Genomic DNA, 15,569 nt, shown 5'->3' on the forward strand with positions numbered 1-15,569 from the left:
AGAGAGACCAGTGAAGTCTCTCCCCTCTCCCTTATTCTCTGTGGACTGAACACTATGGAAATGTTGGGTGGTTTGAAGTCCCCATTGCAGGGCAGCACAGAGGTTGGTGCTGGTTCCGGCTCTGTGCTCATTCTGGTGGAGCAGAGTTCTTTTACCACCACTTCAAACAGTCCTTGAGGATTCCAGGCCAAGAGGTCAGGGGAACACCCTCTCTATCAAGGAAAAAGGATCCCCCAGGGATTAGATACTCTGCATGCTCTCCTGGAAGGCTAGAGCTGGTTTACCATGGCCCAGGTAGCTGTAGCCTGACTGTGCTGTGGCTCTTTCCATCCCCTGGACCTGGTGAAACATACCTTTCCCACAGAGCTTCTAAGTTTCCTGGACTGGAAAATTGTGTCCCTCAGTTTTTCTGTGGGTTCTATCCCTCTATATTTTGACTAGTGTCATGATTTGATGGTTTTCAGAGTTTTGGGGAGATGAGTTTCTGCGACTTCCTGTACTCCCACTGCGATCTTGGTTCTGTCCCTGGACTGCAAATTTCTAATGGGATTGGTGTAGTGAAAATTAAAGGACAAAAGCCTTAGAATTAATATGATTTGAAATGTTGCTATGTTATATAATATAAGCCTCAAACATGTTTAGTGATTTCTGGAATCACAACCTTAAGGAAAATGTTAATATCAGACTATATATATATATATATATATATATATATATATATATATATATATATATATATATATACCTTATATACCCAAAAAGCCAATGAGGAGAAGACTGTCTTAAAAAGATAAATTGGTCAGTTGGAAAAGGGAAAAGGAGATTAAAAAATATCTCTGATGAAAATAACTCTTGCAAAATATGAATGGAGCTAAAGGAAACTGATGAATTTGTGAGAAATCAAGAAACAATAAAACAATACTATAACCAACTGAACATTACCATCTTCGTAGTAATGGACCTGAATCATTAGCACTCCAACCACCTGAGCTGTAGGTGGGGTGATGGTAAACTTCCACTCTGATCTCCAATGACCATTCCAGAAGTTTTTACTCTGAAATTGGTGGCTCTCAATACAGGCAATAATAGTCTTCTGCCCATCTGTAATTTTAGCATAAACAGTACAGAAGCCATTGGAATAATGATCTTTCAGATAGGCCCTTAATGCACTGCCACAGGATTCCCTCCATGACTTCAGAGCTCCATCTATGTGCTCAGGTTGGGGGTCACTCGCTTCTTTCTGTAAGTGATCAAAGTTAAAGGAAACTTTATTTCTTGGATCTAAAACCTGCCACTACCCAGGTTGCTATGTTCTGTAATTAAGACCTGATCATCATATCTTTCTATTTTCACTGGAATGAACTGATCCATATTATACTGGGCGAATGCATGAGCTGCCCCTTCCCTGAGAAGATTGTAGTAGTAGTAACTGGACGTCATTAAACACTTCATTAAATTCTCCTGGGGGAGCATGAGTTATGAACTTTGCAAGCTATCCATACCTTCTCCTCATCTGACACCTGATCCTCGAAGTTGGTCATCTTGGGCTGCTCTGGCCCAGCCCAGCAGTCCCACATTCTCCTTTAAGAATCTGGATGCTGTACCATTGGGTGCATAATTATTTAATATTGAAATTACTTTATTGTCTATGGTAGCTTTTAAGAGGATATAGATTCCTTCCTTATATCTTTTAAGGCAATCTATTTTTGCAGCTGCCTTGTCTGAGATAAGGATTCCTACCCCTGCTTTTTTTTCACTTCAGCTGCAGCAAAATATATATTTCTCCCACCTTTTACCCTTACTCTATATGTATCTCTCTGCTTCAAATGAGTTTCTTGCAAGCAGCATATTGTAGGATTCTGGATTTTAATCCACTCTGCTGTTTGCTTACATTTTAAGGGAGAGTTCATCCCATTCACATTCAAAGTTGTAATTATTAACTCTTTATTGCACTCCATGCTATCTTCCTCCCTGTTTTTATTTCCCCCCTTTTCCCCCCTTTATCATCCATATATCCCCAGTGTTTTGTTTCTCAATACCATCACCTGAAGTGTGTTTGCTCTCTTGTATCAACCACCCTCCCCTTTTTTCCCTTTCCTTATTCCCTACCTTCCAATTTTTTCTCCCCCTCTCTGTCCCCACCTCCCCTTTTTCCCTTTTAATGCTTGAAAGGTAAGATAAATTTCTTAACTTGATTAAGTGTGTCTAACTTAACTATAAGCCAAGTGTGATGAAATGAAGATTCAAGTGGTACTCACCTGCTCCCTTCTTCCCTTCATTTACAATAGGTCTTTCATACCTCTTGATGTAAGGAGATTTATCCCATTCAGTCTCCCTCCAAACTCCCTTCTTCTTACTGCCCCCCCCCCCCCTTTTAAGGAGATATTGCTGTTAAATCATTTTATCTGAGTCATAGCAAATTTATGAGTGTCCATCATTTCTGGCTAAGTATATTCCCTCTAATAGAGTTACAATTCTCAATACCCACTTCTTCCAAGTGGGTATATAGCCAGCTTCATCTCATTGGATAGCAAGATATTGTTTTTTTGTAACCTTTTCATGTGTACCTTGAGCCTCTGGTTTGATGTACAAATTTTCTATTTAGCTCTGGTCTTTTGAACACGAAATCTTGGAAGTGTACCATTTCATTAAATGCACATCTTTTCCCCTGTAAGAGAAGTGGATTCTTGGCTGCACTCAAAGCAACCTTGCTCTTTGGGATATCTCATACCAGGCCTTTTGATCCTTAGTGTTGCTGTGGCCAGGTCCTATATAATCCTTTTTGTGGCTCCTTGGTATTTAAATGTTTCTTTATGGCTGCTTGCAGGATTTTTTCTTTTAAGTGATACTTCTGTAACTTGGCCATGACATTCTTTGGTCTTTTTAGTTTAGGATCTCTTTCCAGAGGGATCGATGTATTCTTTCAATAACTATTTTGCCCTCTGGTTTCATGATATCAGGGCAATTTTCCATCACTAAATCATGTAATATTTAGTCCAGGTTTTTTTTTTCCTTTTCATTGTTTTCAGGAAGGCCAATAATTCTCAGGTTCTCCCATCTTGATCTGTTCTTGAGGTCAGACATTTTGCTGATGATATATTTTACATTTTCTTCCATTTTTTCAATCTTTTGATTTTGTTTAACACAATCTTGTTGTCCCATGAATTCATTAGCCTCTTCCAATTCCATTCTTTTTTTTTACAGAAGAAGATTTTTCTTCATTTATCTTTTCTAATGCCTTTTTGAGTTGGGCAATTATTTTTTGAAGAAGTTTCCATTTACTCAAGTGTAGTTTTGAGACAATCATTTTTTTGCATTTGTCCAATTGAAGATTTGAGAGAGTTATTCTCATTTTGTAGTTCTCCAATTGTATTTTCCAAGGATTTGTTTTATTGTTGTGAGATGTTAATTTTCTCTTGCAATGTATTTATTTTCCCTTGAGTTTCTTTTCCCAATTTTTCCATTTGTTTTTTAAAATTCCTTCTTGATTTCTTTAATGAAGTCTTTCGGGACTGGAGACCAATTCATATTCTCCTCAGCAGTGTTAGATCTATCTGGGTTAGAATCTGTCTTTTCAAAATATTTCTTCATTTGTCCCCCTTTTCTCTGGCTTTTTTCATCCTTCTGGGATCTTGTGTTGGGGGGGGTAGGAACTGACTCTTAGAGGTTTGCTTTTGAAGATCCTAGAGGCTTTGTTCACTTGGATTAGTAATTCCAAGGGTCATCCATTAGGGAATGCTGTTTGCTTTCTCTGGAGTGCTTGAAGTCCTTAGCAGCAGTGTCTGAGTTGGCCTTGGATGCTGGACTTTGTCCTGGGGAGGGAGTAAATCTTTTTTTTTTTTTTATTGAGTAAAATCTATTGCCCTGAATGCATGCAGGGTTTGTTTATTGTTTCTTCTGGGCAAAGGGCTCTGCTGAAACTATGCAGCTCAGGTCCCAGGCCCAGCTGATTGTTCTCCAGGTGTGCTCTGAGACTCTCTCCTAGAGCTCAGCCTCCTGAATCTCATCTCCCCCTGGCCAAGGACTCTGAAGTAAAATTTGTATCTTGTACCTACCACTCACCGAAGTCTCTATGGCTCAGTCTAGTCCTCTGGCATTCCCCAGCTGATGTCCTGGTGTTGATCCTCTGCTCTCATCTTCTGGTTCACCAACGGTCCCCTGAGAGAGACCTTCATGGTAGGTGTTCTCCTAGCTTCTCTCTCTGGGTTTTGTTGATCGAATTTCTGTTAAGAGGTTACTCTCATGTTGTTTTTGAGGGGAAAGAGGATCACTTCTCACAGCGTCTATCTTCTCTCAGTCATCTTGGCTGGAAATTCACCATTACTTTTCAATATAGAATTGGAAATGCTAGCAGCAGCAATAAGAGAAGAAAAAGAAATGGAAGGAATCAGAATTAGCAATGTGGAAGCAAAACTGTCTCTCTTTGAAAATGATATGATGGTATACATACAGAACCCCAGAAAAATCATATAAAAATGGTTCTTGAAACAATTAACAAATTCAACCAAGTAACAGTATATAAAATAAACTTACAAAAATCATCAGCATTTCTATATATATAAAGGTCAAGAACAATAGGTAGAAAGAGAAATTCCACTTAAAATAACTGTAGACAACAATAAATACTTGTCAATCTACCTCCCAAGACAAACCCAGAAATTGTATGAATACAGTTATAAAGTTCTCCTCACCCAAATAAAGTCAGAACTAAATAACTGGAAAAATGTTAAATGGTAATGGTTAGGTCAAGCCAATGTAATAAAAATGACACTTCTACACAAATTAAAATTCTTATTCAGTACCATATAAATCAAACTACCAAATAACTACCTTACCAAGCTAGGAAAAGTAATAACAAATTTCATCTGGAGCAGCAAAAGGGCAAGAATAGCATGGGAATTGATAAAAAAAAAAAAGTAAAGGAAGTTGGACTAGCTCTTCCAGATCTCAAATTATACTGTTAAGCAGCAGTCATCAAAACTTCCTGGTACTGGTTAACAAATAGATTAATGGATCAGTGGATTAGGTAAAGTTCAAAAGAAATTGCAGCAAATGACTACAGCAATTTACAATTTGACTAACTCAAAGATATTAGCTTCTAGGATAAGAACTCACTATTTGAAAAATTGGTGGGAAAACTGGAAAATAATATGGCAAAAATTAGCCCTAAATCCTCATCTCACACCATATACCAAATTCAGGTCAAAATGTGTACAGGATTTAGACATATATAGTTGTACTATAGATAAATTAATAGGTCAAAAATCATCTATCTGATCTATGGAAAAGGGCTAAATTTATCACCAAACCAGAATCAGAGCAACTATAAACTGCAAAATGAATGATTTTGAATTCATTAAATTAAAAAGAATTTGCAGTAATAAAATCAATACTGCCAAAATTAGAAGAAAATCAAAAAGCTGGGAAACAATCTTCATAACTTTCTTAGGAAAGATCTCATATATAAAATATATAAATAGCTGCATCAAATTTATAAGGCCCTAAACCATTACCCAATAGATATCAAAGGATCTGGATAGATATTTTTCAAATGAAGAAATTAATACTATATATAATCATATGAAAAAAATGTTCCACATCACTATTTGTTGCCAGCAATATTTCTGGTGTGTGTATGGACATTTACTTGAGAGTCAGGTAGAATAGTGCTGTACATATAAGGTTGTGATACAAACTCTAATGGTTTATTCTTGGGTACTCAGACTTTTATAACAAAAACTTATCTCAGGAATAACAGGTTAAAAGATACCCAGCTACACAATTTCCTGTATAAATTTACAATATTTATCCTTAGAAATCTGCAGACTTCCTTATCAGAAAATGCTTTTACAAATGCCTCTGGAGCCACAGATTGTCCCAGGTCACAGTTCACTGGAGAGTCAACAAGTCCATTTAATGAACAAAAATACATTCATATCTCTGGTAGCAAAGGTCATCAAATAAAATCAATGTAAATCATCAAAGTAAATCACTCTAAGGAGCTGGCCTTCTACAACTATTAATTTGAAAAATGTAAATTAAAACAATAATCATCCCACACCTATTAGCTTAGCCCAGATGAGCAAAAGGGAAGATGATCAAAGTTGGAGTTGTTGTGGGAAGATTGGGATATTGATAGACTGTTGGGGAATTGTGAATGAATTCAACCTTTCTAGAGAGCAACATGGAACTATGCCCAAAGATTAGTAAAACTGTTTATACTGTTTGACCCAGCAATTCCAATTCTAGGACTTTATACAGAAGAAACTGTAAAAAATGGGAAAAGTTGTACATGTTCCAAAATATTCATAGCACCTACTTTTGTAGTGGCAAAGAATTAGAAACTGAGAGGATGCTCATAATTAGGGGATGGCTAAACAAGTTATTGCACAAGAATACTATGGAATATTATTTTCTATAACAATCAATAATTGGTTGGACTCTAGAGAAGCATGGAATGACATATGCGATCTAAAACTGAGTGTAGAGTGTAGACCCAGGGGAAAAACATACACCTCAACAACATTATGAGATAAACAACCTTCATGGAAGCAAGTCCGCTGGACTTTCCAGAGAGCTAGGATAATTGTATTAGACTGGTAATGTTCTATGTTATTGCCAACCTGAGGAAGAAAAGCAAAACAAAACATAATACACAGAAAAAAACACCCTTACTGAATCTGTTGAACATTTTACAAAAATTATCTATCATGTATCTTTGATTATAATTCCTTTGATTATAATTCCTCAATGCAAAAATTACTAATTTGTATACATGTTTACCAAAATATGTATGTAAAATGCTAATCTGAATGTTCCATTCTGAGGGGAAGAGAGATAGGAGGGAAGAGTGAAAGGAAATTTTGTAACTTGGACATAAGCATGTACAAATGGATGAAAATTTTAAAAAAAAGTATTCAAATGCAAAACAACTTGCAACAAAACAAAAAACCAAGATGAAGTACATGATTGCAAAATAATATTATTTTGTTAAAGAAATGACAAGCAGAATGATTTCAGGAAAAATCTAACAAGACTCACATGAGCTGATGTGTATTGTACAGAACCAGGAATGCATTGTACAAAGTAACAACAATAGAGTTCAATAAAGAATTGTGAATAATCTAGTTTTTCTCAGTAATACAAAAAACAAAGCAATCCAAAGAACTAATGATGAAATATGTTATCCAAGAATTTATAATATTTGAATACAAACTAAAACATGCTATTATTCACTTTCATCTTTTCTTTCAGTTGAGTTTTCTTATACAAAATGATTAATGTGGAAATATGTTTTGTTGCACATATATAAACTTTACCTAATTTATTGCCATCTGAGGTAAGGAAAGAAGGAAGTATAGAATTTCGAACTCACAACTTTATTTTTTAATTTATTTTTTTAAAGATATTATTTGAGTTTTACAATTTTTCCCCCAATCTTACTTCCCCCCACCCCCACTGAAAGCAATCTGTCAGTCTCTACTTTGTTTCCATGTTGTACATTGATCCAAATTGAGTGTAATGAGAGAGAAATCAAATCCTTAAGGAAGAGACAAAAAGTCTAAGAACTAACAAGATCCAAAAATTAGATATCCGTTTTTACTAAATTAAAGGGAATAGTCCTTGAACTTTGTTCAAACTCCACAGCTCATTATCTGGATACAGACGGCACTCTCCTTTGAAGAAAGCCCAAAATTGTTCCTGATTGTTGCATTGATAGAATGAGTAAGTCCTTCAATGCTGAACATCACCCCCATGTTGCTGTTAGGATATACAGTGTTTTTCTGGTTCTGCTCATCTCACTCAGTATCAGCTCATGCAAATCTCTCCAGGCTTCCCTGAAATCCTGTCCCTCCTGGTTTCTAATAGAACGATAGTGTTCCATGGCATACATATACCACAGTTTGTTAAGCCATTCCCCAATTGAAGGATATTTACGTATTTTCCAATTCTTTGCCACCACAAACAGGGCTGCTATAAATATTTTTATACAAGTGATGTTTTTACCCTTTTTCATGATCTCTTCAGGGTATAGAACCAGTAGTGGTATTGCTGGGTCAAAAGGTATGCTAATTTTGTTGCCCTTGGAGCATAGTTCCAAATTTCTCTCCAAAATTGTTGGATGAGTCCACAACTTCCCCAACAGTGCAATAATGTCTCAGATTTCCCAGAACCCTTCCTACAATGATCATTATCCCTTCTGGTCATATTGGCCAGTCTGAGAGGTATGAGGTGGTACCTCAGAGAAGCTTTAATTTGGATTTCTCTAATAATTACTGATTTAGAGAAATTTTTCATATGACTATGGATTGCTTTGCTCTCCTCATCTGTAAATTGCCTTTGCATATCCTTTGACTGTTTGTCAATTGGGGAATGGCATTTTTTGGTTTTAAAAATATGATTCAGTTCTCTGTATGTTTTAGAAATGAGTCCTTTGTCAGGATCATTATTTGTAAAGATTGTTTCCCAATTTACTAAATTTCTTTTGATCTTGGTTATAGTGGTTTTATCTGTGCAAAAGCTTTTTAATTTAATGTGATTGAAATCATCTAGTTGGTTTTTGGTGATGTTCTCCAACGCTTCCTTAGTCATAAACTGCTCCCCTTTCCATATATATATATATATAGTAATTTTTTATGTTTAAATCCTGTAGCCATTTGGATCTTATCTTGTTAAAGGGTGTTTGGGGTTGGTCTAATCTAAGTTTCATCCATACTAACTTCCAATGTTCCCAGCAGTTTTTATCAAAGAGAGAATTTTTATGCCAATAGCTGGATTCTTTGGGTTTATCAAACAACAGATTACTAACATCATTTCCAGCTTTTGCACCTAGTCTATTCCACTCTTCCACCACTCTATTTCTTAGCCAATACCAAACAGTTTTGATGACTGATGCTTGCTAATACAATTTTAGATCAGGTAGGGTTAAGACCCCCTCTTTTTCACCTTTTTTTCATTAAGTTCCTGGAAATTCCTTACTTTTTATTTCTCCATTCTAATTTACTTACAATTTTTTCTTACTCCTTAAAGTAATTTTTTGGAATTTTGATTGGTATGGGACTAAACAGGTAGTTTAGTTTTGGTAGAATTGTCATTTTTATTACATTTGCTCTACCTATCCATGAGCAATTGATATTTGCCCAGTTATTTAAATCTGATTTAATTTGTGTGAGAAATGTTTTATAATATTTTTCAAAAAGTTTCTGAGTCTGTCTTGGCAAATAGGCACCCAGGTATTTTATATTGCCTGAGTTTACTTTGAATTGGATTTCTCTTTCTAGGTCTTCATACTGTATCTTGATAGTGATATATAGAAAAGTTGAGGATTTATGAGGGTTTATTTTATAACCTGCAAATTTGCTAAAATTGCTAACTGTTTCCATAGTTTTTTGGATGATTTCTTGAGATTCTCTAGGTAGACCATCATGTCATCTGCAAAGAGTGAGAGTTTTGTCTCTTCCTTCCCTGTTACAATTCCTTTTATTTCTTTTTCTTCTCTAATCACTGAAGCTTACATTTCTAATACTATATTCAATAGTAATGGTGATAATGGGCACCCCTGTTTCACCCATGATCTTATTGGGAATTCCTCTAGCCACTCCCCTTTGGATATAATGCTTATTGATGGTTTCAAATAGATACTACTAATTATTCTAAGGAACTTTCCATTTATTCTCACACTCTCTAGTGTTTTTAGTAGGAATGGATGCTGTATTTTGTCAAATGCTTTTTCAGCATCTATTGATATGATCATATGATTTCTTATAGGTTTTTTGTTGATATAATTGAGTATACTAACAGTTTTACTAATATTGAACCAACCCTGCATTCCTGAGATAAATCCGACTTGATCATAATGTATTATCCTAGTGATAACTTGTTGTAATCATTTTGCTAAGATTTTATTTGAGATTTTTGCATATATATTCATCAGGGAGATAGGTATATAATTTTCTTTCTCTGTTTAACTCTTATTGGTTTAGGTATCAGCACCATATTGGTTTCATAGAAAGAGTTAGGCAGAGTTCCATCTTTCCCTATTTTTCCAAAGAGTTTATATAGAATTGGAAATAATTGTTCCTTAAACATTTGGTAGAATTCAATTTTGAATCCATCAGGCCCTGGAGATTTTTTCTTAGGGCGTTCAATGATGGCTTGTTGAATTTCTTTTTATGAGATAGGGTTGTTTAGGTATTCAATCTCTTCTTCATTTAACCTAGACAACTTATATTTTTGTAAACATTCATTCATTTCACTTAGATTATAAAATTTATTAGCATAGTTGGGCAAAATAATTTCAAATTATTACTTTAATTTTCTCCTCATTGGTGGTGAGTTCACATTTTTCATTTACAATACTAGCAATTTGGTTTTCTTCTTTCTTTTTTAATCAAATTGACCAGAAGTTTATAAATTTTATTGGTTTTTTTCATAATACTAACTTTTGGTTTTATTTATTAATTTAATCCTTTTTTTGCTTTTGATTTTATTAATTTCTCCTTTAATTTTTAGAATTTCCAATTTGCTATTTAATTGGGGATTTTTCATTTGTTCTCTTTCTAATTTTTTAATTGCATGTTTAGTTCATTGATTTCCTCTTTCTCCAATTTATTCATGTAAACATTTAGAGTTATAATATATTCCCTGAGAGCCACTTTGAATGAATCCCATAGATTTGGGTATGTTGTTTCATTATTGTCATTATCTGGGATAAAATGGTTAATTCTTTCTATAATTTGTTTTTTGGTCCACTCATTCTTTAAAATGAGGTAATTCAGTTTCCAATTTGTTCTCCTTCAGCCAATAATGCATATAACTGTTATTGCACTGTGATCTGAGAAAGACGTATTCACTATTTGTGCTTTTCTGCAGTTGATCATTAGGTTATGTCCTAGTTCATGGTCAATTTTCGTATAAGTTCCATGTACTGCAGAGAAAAAGGTATATTCCTTCCTATACCCATTCAGTTTCCTCCACAAGTCTAACACATTTAGTTTTTCTAACAATCTATTTACCTCCTTCTTTCTTGTTTATTTCATGATTTGATTTATCTAGATCTGAGAGCAGGAGGTTAAGGTCTCACACTAGTAGAATTTTGCTGTCTATGTCTTCCTTTAGTTCTTTCAGCTTTTCCTCTAAGAATTTCGATGCTATTGCATTGGGTGCATATATATTCAATATTGAAATAACTTTATTGTCTATGGTACCTTTTAGGAGAATAAAGTTTCCTTCCGTATCTCTTTTAACACTATCTATTTTTGCTGCTGCTTTGTCTGAGATAAGGATTGTTACTCCCGACTTTTTTTTACTTCAGCTGAAGCAAACTATATTTTGCTTCAACCTTTTACCTTTACTCTTTTTGTATCTCTCTGCTTCAAATGAGTTTCTTGTGAGCAGCATATTATAGGATTCTTGTTTTTAATCTACTCTGATATTTGCTTACGTTTTAAGGGAGAGTTCATCCCATTCACATTCAAAGGTATGATTACTAATTCTTTATTGCCCTCCATGCAGTCTTCCCTCTGTTTGTATTTTCCTCCTTCCCCCCTTTATCTGTATTCCCAAGTATTTTGTTTCTGAATACCACCCTCTTCAGTGTTTTTACCCTCCTATATCACCCTTTCCCCTTTCATTCCCTTTTCTCTTTTCCCTTCCCTTCCTTTTGTTTGTTCCCTCTTTTTTGCCCCACTCCCCTTCCCTTTCTCTCCCTTTCTTTGTCCTCCCTCCCCTTTTCCCCTTTTAATACTTGAAAGGTTAGATGTTTTATAAGTTAACTAAGTATTTGTAGGTTGACTTTAAGCCAAGTCTGATGAGAAGATTCAGGTCTTTCTCATGTCCTCCCTTCTTCCCCTCTATTACCATAGGTATTTTGTACCTCTTAGTGTAATGAGATTTACCCCATTCAATGCCCTCTCTCCTCCCATCTCTTTCCTGTTCCCCTTTTTAAGGAGGTAGTATTGTTTAGATCATTCTATCTGAGTCATAGAAAATTCTGAGTATCTGTCACTTCTAGTTAAGTACACTCTATTGAATAGAGTAAAAATTCTTGAGAGTTGTTAGAATCTTTCTCCCAAGTGGTGTTAAAGCCAGTTACATCCCATTGGATAACAGTCTCATGGATAGATCATGAATGTCCTTCACTTCTGGCTAAGTATATTGTCTCTGTTAGAGTTACAATTCTCAGGATTTATGAGATTCTTTTTCCCCATGCTGGGATATAGACAATTTCAAATTATTGGATAGCAGTTTTTTTTTTTCTTTTACCACCAACTCTTTTTTTTTTTTACCTTTTCATGTGTCACTTGAACCTCCTGTTTGGTGTCCAAATTTTCTATATAGCTCTGGTCTTTTCATCAGGAATCATTGGAATTCTTCAATTTCATAAATGTCCATCTTTTTCTCTGGAAGAGAAGCCTCAGATTTGTGTGATACTTCATTCTTGGCTGCATTCCAAGCTCCCTTTCTCTTTGAAATACCTCCTTCCAGGCCCTTCAATCCCTTAATGTTGATGCAGCCAGCATCTGTGTAATCCTTACTGTGGCTACTTGATATTTAAACTGTTTCTTTCTGGCTGCTTGCAGGATTTTCTCTTTTATATGATAGTTGTGGAATTTGGCCACAACATTCCTTAGTGTTTGCATTTTAGAATCTTTTTCTGGAGGGGATCCATGTATTCTTTCAATAACTACTTTTCCCTCTGGTTCCATGATATCAGAGCAGATTTCCATCACTAGATCCTGTAATATTAAGTCCAGGCTCTTTTTTGCTTCAATGTTTTCAGGAAATCCAATAATTCTCAGGTTGCCCCTCCTCGATCGTTTCTTGAGGTCAGTGGTTTTGCTGATGAGTTATTTTACACTTTCTTCTACTTTTTCTATTTTTTGATTTTGTTTAACTGGCTCTTGCTGTCTCATGGAGTCATTAGTTTCTGCAGACTCCATTCTTTTTTTAGAGAGGAGTTTTCTTCATTAACCTTTTGCAACTCCTTTTCCAATTCGTCAATTCTACTTTTGAAAGAGCTTTCCATTTGAGCAATTGAGGTTTTGAGAGAATTGTTTTCTTTTTGCATTTGTCCAATTGAGGACCTGAGAGAATTATTCCCACTTTGTATTGTCCAATTGATGATCTGAGAGATTTATTCTCCTTTTGTATTTGTCCAATTGTATTTTGTAAGGATTTTGTTTCTTGTGGCAAGGTATTAATTGTCTCTCCCAAATTTTCAAGTTGATTATTAAACTCCTCTCTTCTTTCTTCAAAGAAGTCTTTCTGTGCTGTAGACCAGATTGTATTGTTCTCAGAGGTTCTAGTTCTCTCTGAGTTAGGGTTTTTCCTTCCAAGAATTTTTCTATGGCTCCACCTTTCCTCTGACCCTTCTTCATTTTGCTAAGACCTTGATTTGAGGAGGGGCTGGTTCACAGGGTCTTGGGATTACTAGAGGCTTTACTCACTGAATGCAATTTCTCTGGCTGGCCTGTAGGAGGTGATAGTTGCTTTCTCTGTAGTGTCTGTGACCTTGATTGAGGCCTTCTCCCTTAACATGAAGGGAGTAGTTGGAGTTATTTAATTATTTTGCCTTCAATCAATGGTGGGCTTTACCCTGGGGTGAGTTCTTTACTCTCCCTATTGTCAGCTGGGCTGGTTCTTCTGCTCACACACCTGTGCCTAAGGCAGAAATAGTCTGCAATTGTTTGTTCTGGGAGGAGGCCTCAGACTTAATGGAGGCATGGACTCAGAGTTCCTCAGACCAGAGGAGCCCAGGGATGGTGTCCTCAGCTCCCCTGCACCAGCATTATCCCCCCCAGCCCTGTAGGCAAGCTCCAGAGGGACAGCAGCAACACCAGTGCCTCTACTCCATAGCTGACTCAAGCCCCCTGCCATCTAGCCCTATGATCCAGCAGGTCTGTCTCTTGGGCCCTCATACTCCCCAACTCCAATTCATCTGCTAATCTGTCTGATCCAGGGCTGATCCACCCTCTGAGCCCAGACTCACCTGCCCAAATCCGTTCAATGCTTCTGCAGGAGACAAATCCTGAGGTAGATGTTCTTTCTTCTGGCTTTTCTTTCTGGGTTTTGTGGGTCCGGTTTCTGTTAAGAGGTTTGTTTCATATGATAAATGGGGAAAGATCAGGAGACTTCAGAACTGTGGATGTCTTCTCTTCACCATCTGGCTTGAAGTCCATCAGAACTTACAACTTTAAATAAAAAGTCAAAAACAAAATAAAACAAAAGAAATATCACAATACCTTTTTTTCTGTCATTTCTTACATGATTTGGAATGAGCCCAGAGTACCCCTGTGAAACTCACTTCAGATCTTTTTTTTATCCCAAATCTTCTTTTGCTCAGAACCAGATACCAAATCACGCCTCTCCATCTCTCTACTTTGTGCCATGATATAAGGTCTAATGGATATTAAACATTTTTCACTCTGAATATGTAGGCTTCAATCGGTGATACTAAATTCCATCAATCCTATCTCCTTGCATTTTCTAAAACTTAGCTTTCTCTAGAAAATACATTCTCTCTTGTTACACCAACATTAGCATCTTCTTTAATATAAGCCAACACTCTTCTACATTCATATCCTTCCATTACCACTTTCATTCAGTAACTATCATTATTCATTTCATGCCAATTGAAACTTGTCTGCATTCAAGTTGTTATCTATTTATCTCTAGGTAACTATCCTTCTTCCTCAATGACTTCCTACCTTGTTTATTATTTTCTTCCCTACCCTCAATCTCCTGATTTCCACATTGAAAACATAGGTCTTACAGTCTGACTTCTTTCAACATTTTTCTTCGTCTCAACCATGTATGGTTCAAAAGAGATAGAAACTTGAATAATTATTTCCCAACTGAATATGATCTAGTTATCATAACTGTCATTTATGGTTCTTTTTTTGCTTCTTATCTTGTGTTTCCCAGTCACTAATTTGTTATCCACTACCATATATACCAAATAATTAATCTTTAAGTGCTACTCCAAAATATTTTACTTTTTCAAAATTGTAATATTAAAGTGCAATTTCAGTTTCAGATTTTAACTGGAAAATCTTTTTAGCATTCCTTCTTTGGTATAATAAAGTGCCACTTTACTTTTGCATTTATTATAACATGTTGAACTATTAAAACTATTAAAACTTAAAAATCTTACAAAAGTTCAGTTTCATGCTGACCTTAGAAACAGACAAATCTAAAGTGGAAGATCACTAGTCAGCATTTTCTGGGAATGCCTGACCTTTGAGAATATGTGGTTCAGTCTCTGCCAATTACTGGTTTTTCATTGAGGACACAGTCAATTAGCAAGAGCCATAAAGCATGGATACCACAGGAATATAAATGGAGACTTTCTTTAGTCAATCAGCTTTCTGTGTCTTGTGTGACTGGTGAGATGCTCTCACTTTTTTAGTTTATCCTTCTTCACATTTATAACAATATAATTAATAATCTAGTATAATTCTTAAATATTTCTACATTAAATATTTTTTTTATTTAAATTCTAATAATGGTTTCCAAAGTACTCACTTAGATGCGTGGTGGCAGAAATTGGAACTAAATGTAAGTTCGTA

The 15,569-nt window shown here is 35.6% G+C and overlaps 1 pseudogene; it reads right to left on the reverse strand.

Moving 5' to 3' along the window:
* Positions 1-871: 871 nt before the first annotated feature.
* On the reverse strand, positions 872-1,541 carry LOC141492257 (F-actin-capping protein subunit alpha-1-like; annotated as a pseudogene).
* Positions 1,542-15,569: the final 14,028 nt, after the last annotated feature.

Source organism: Macrotis lagotis, chromosome 6, assembly GCF_037893015.1.
Source record: "Macrotis lagotis isolate mMagLag1 chromosome 6, bilby.v1.9.chrom.fasta, whole genome shotgun sequence".
Taxonomy (NCBI): domain Eukaryota; kingdom Metazoa; phylum Chordata; class Mammalia; order Peramelemorphia; family Peramelidae; genus Macrotis; species Macrotis lagotis.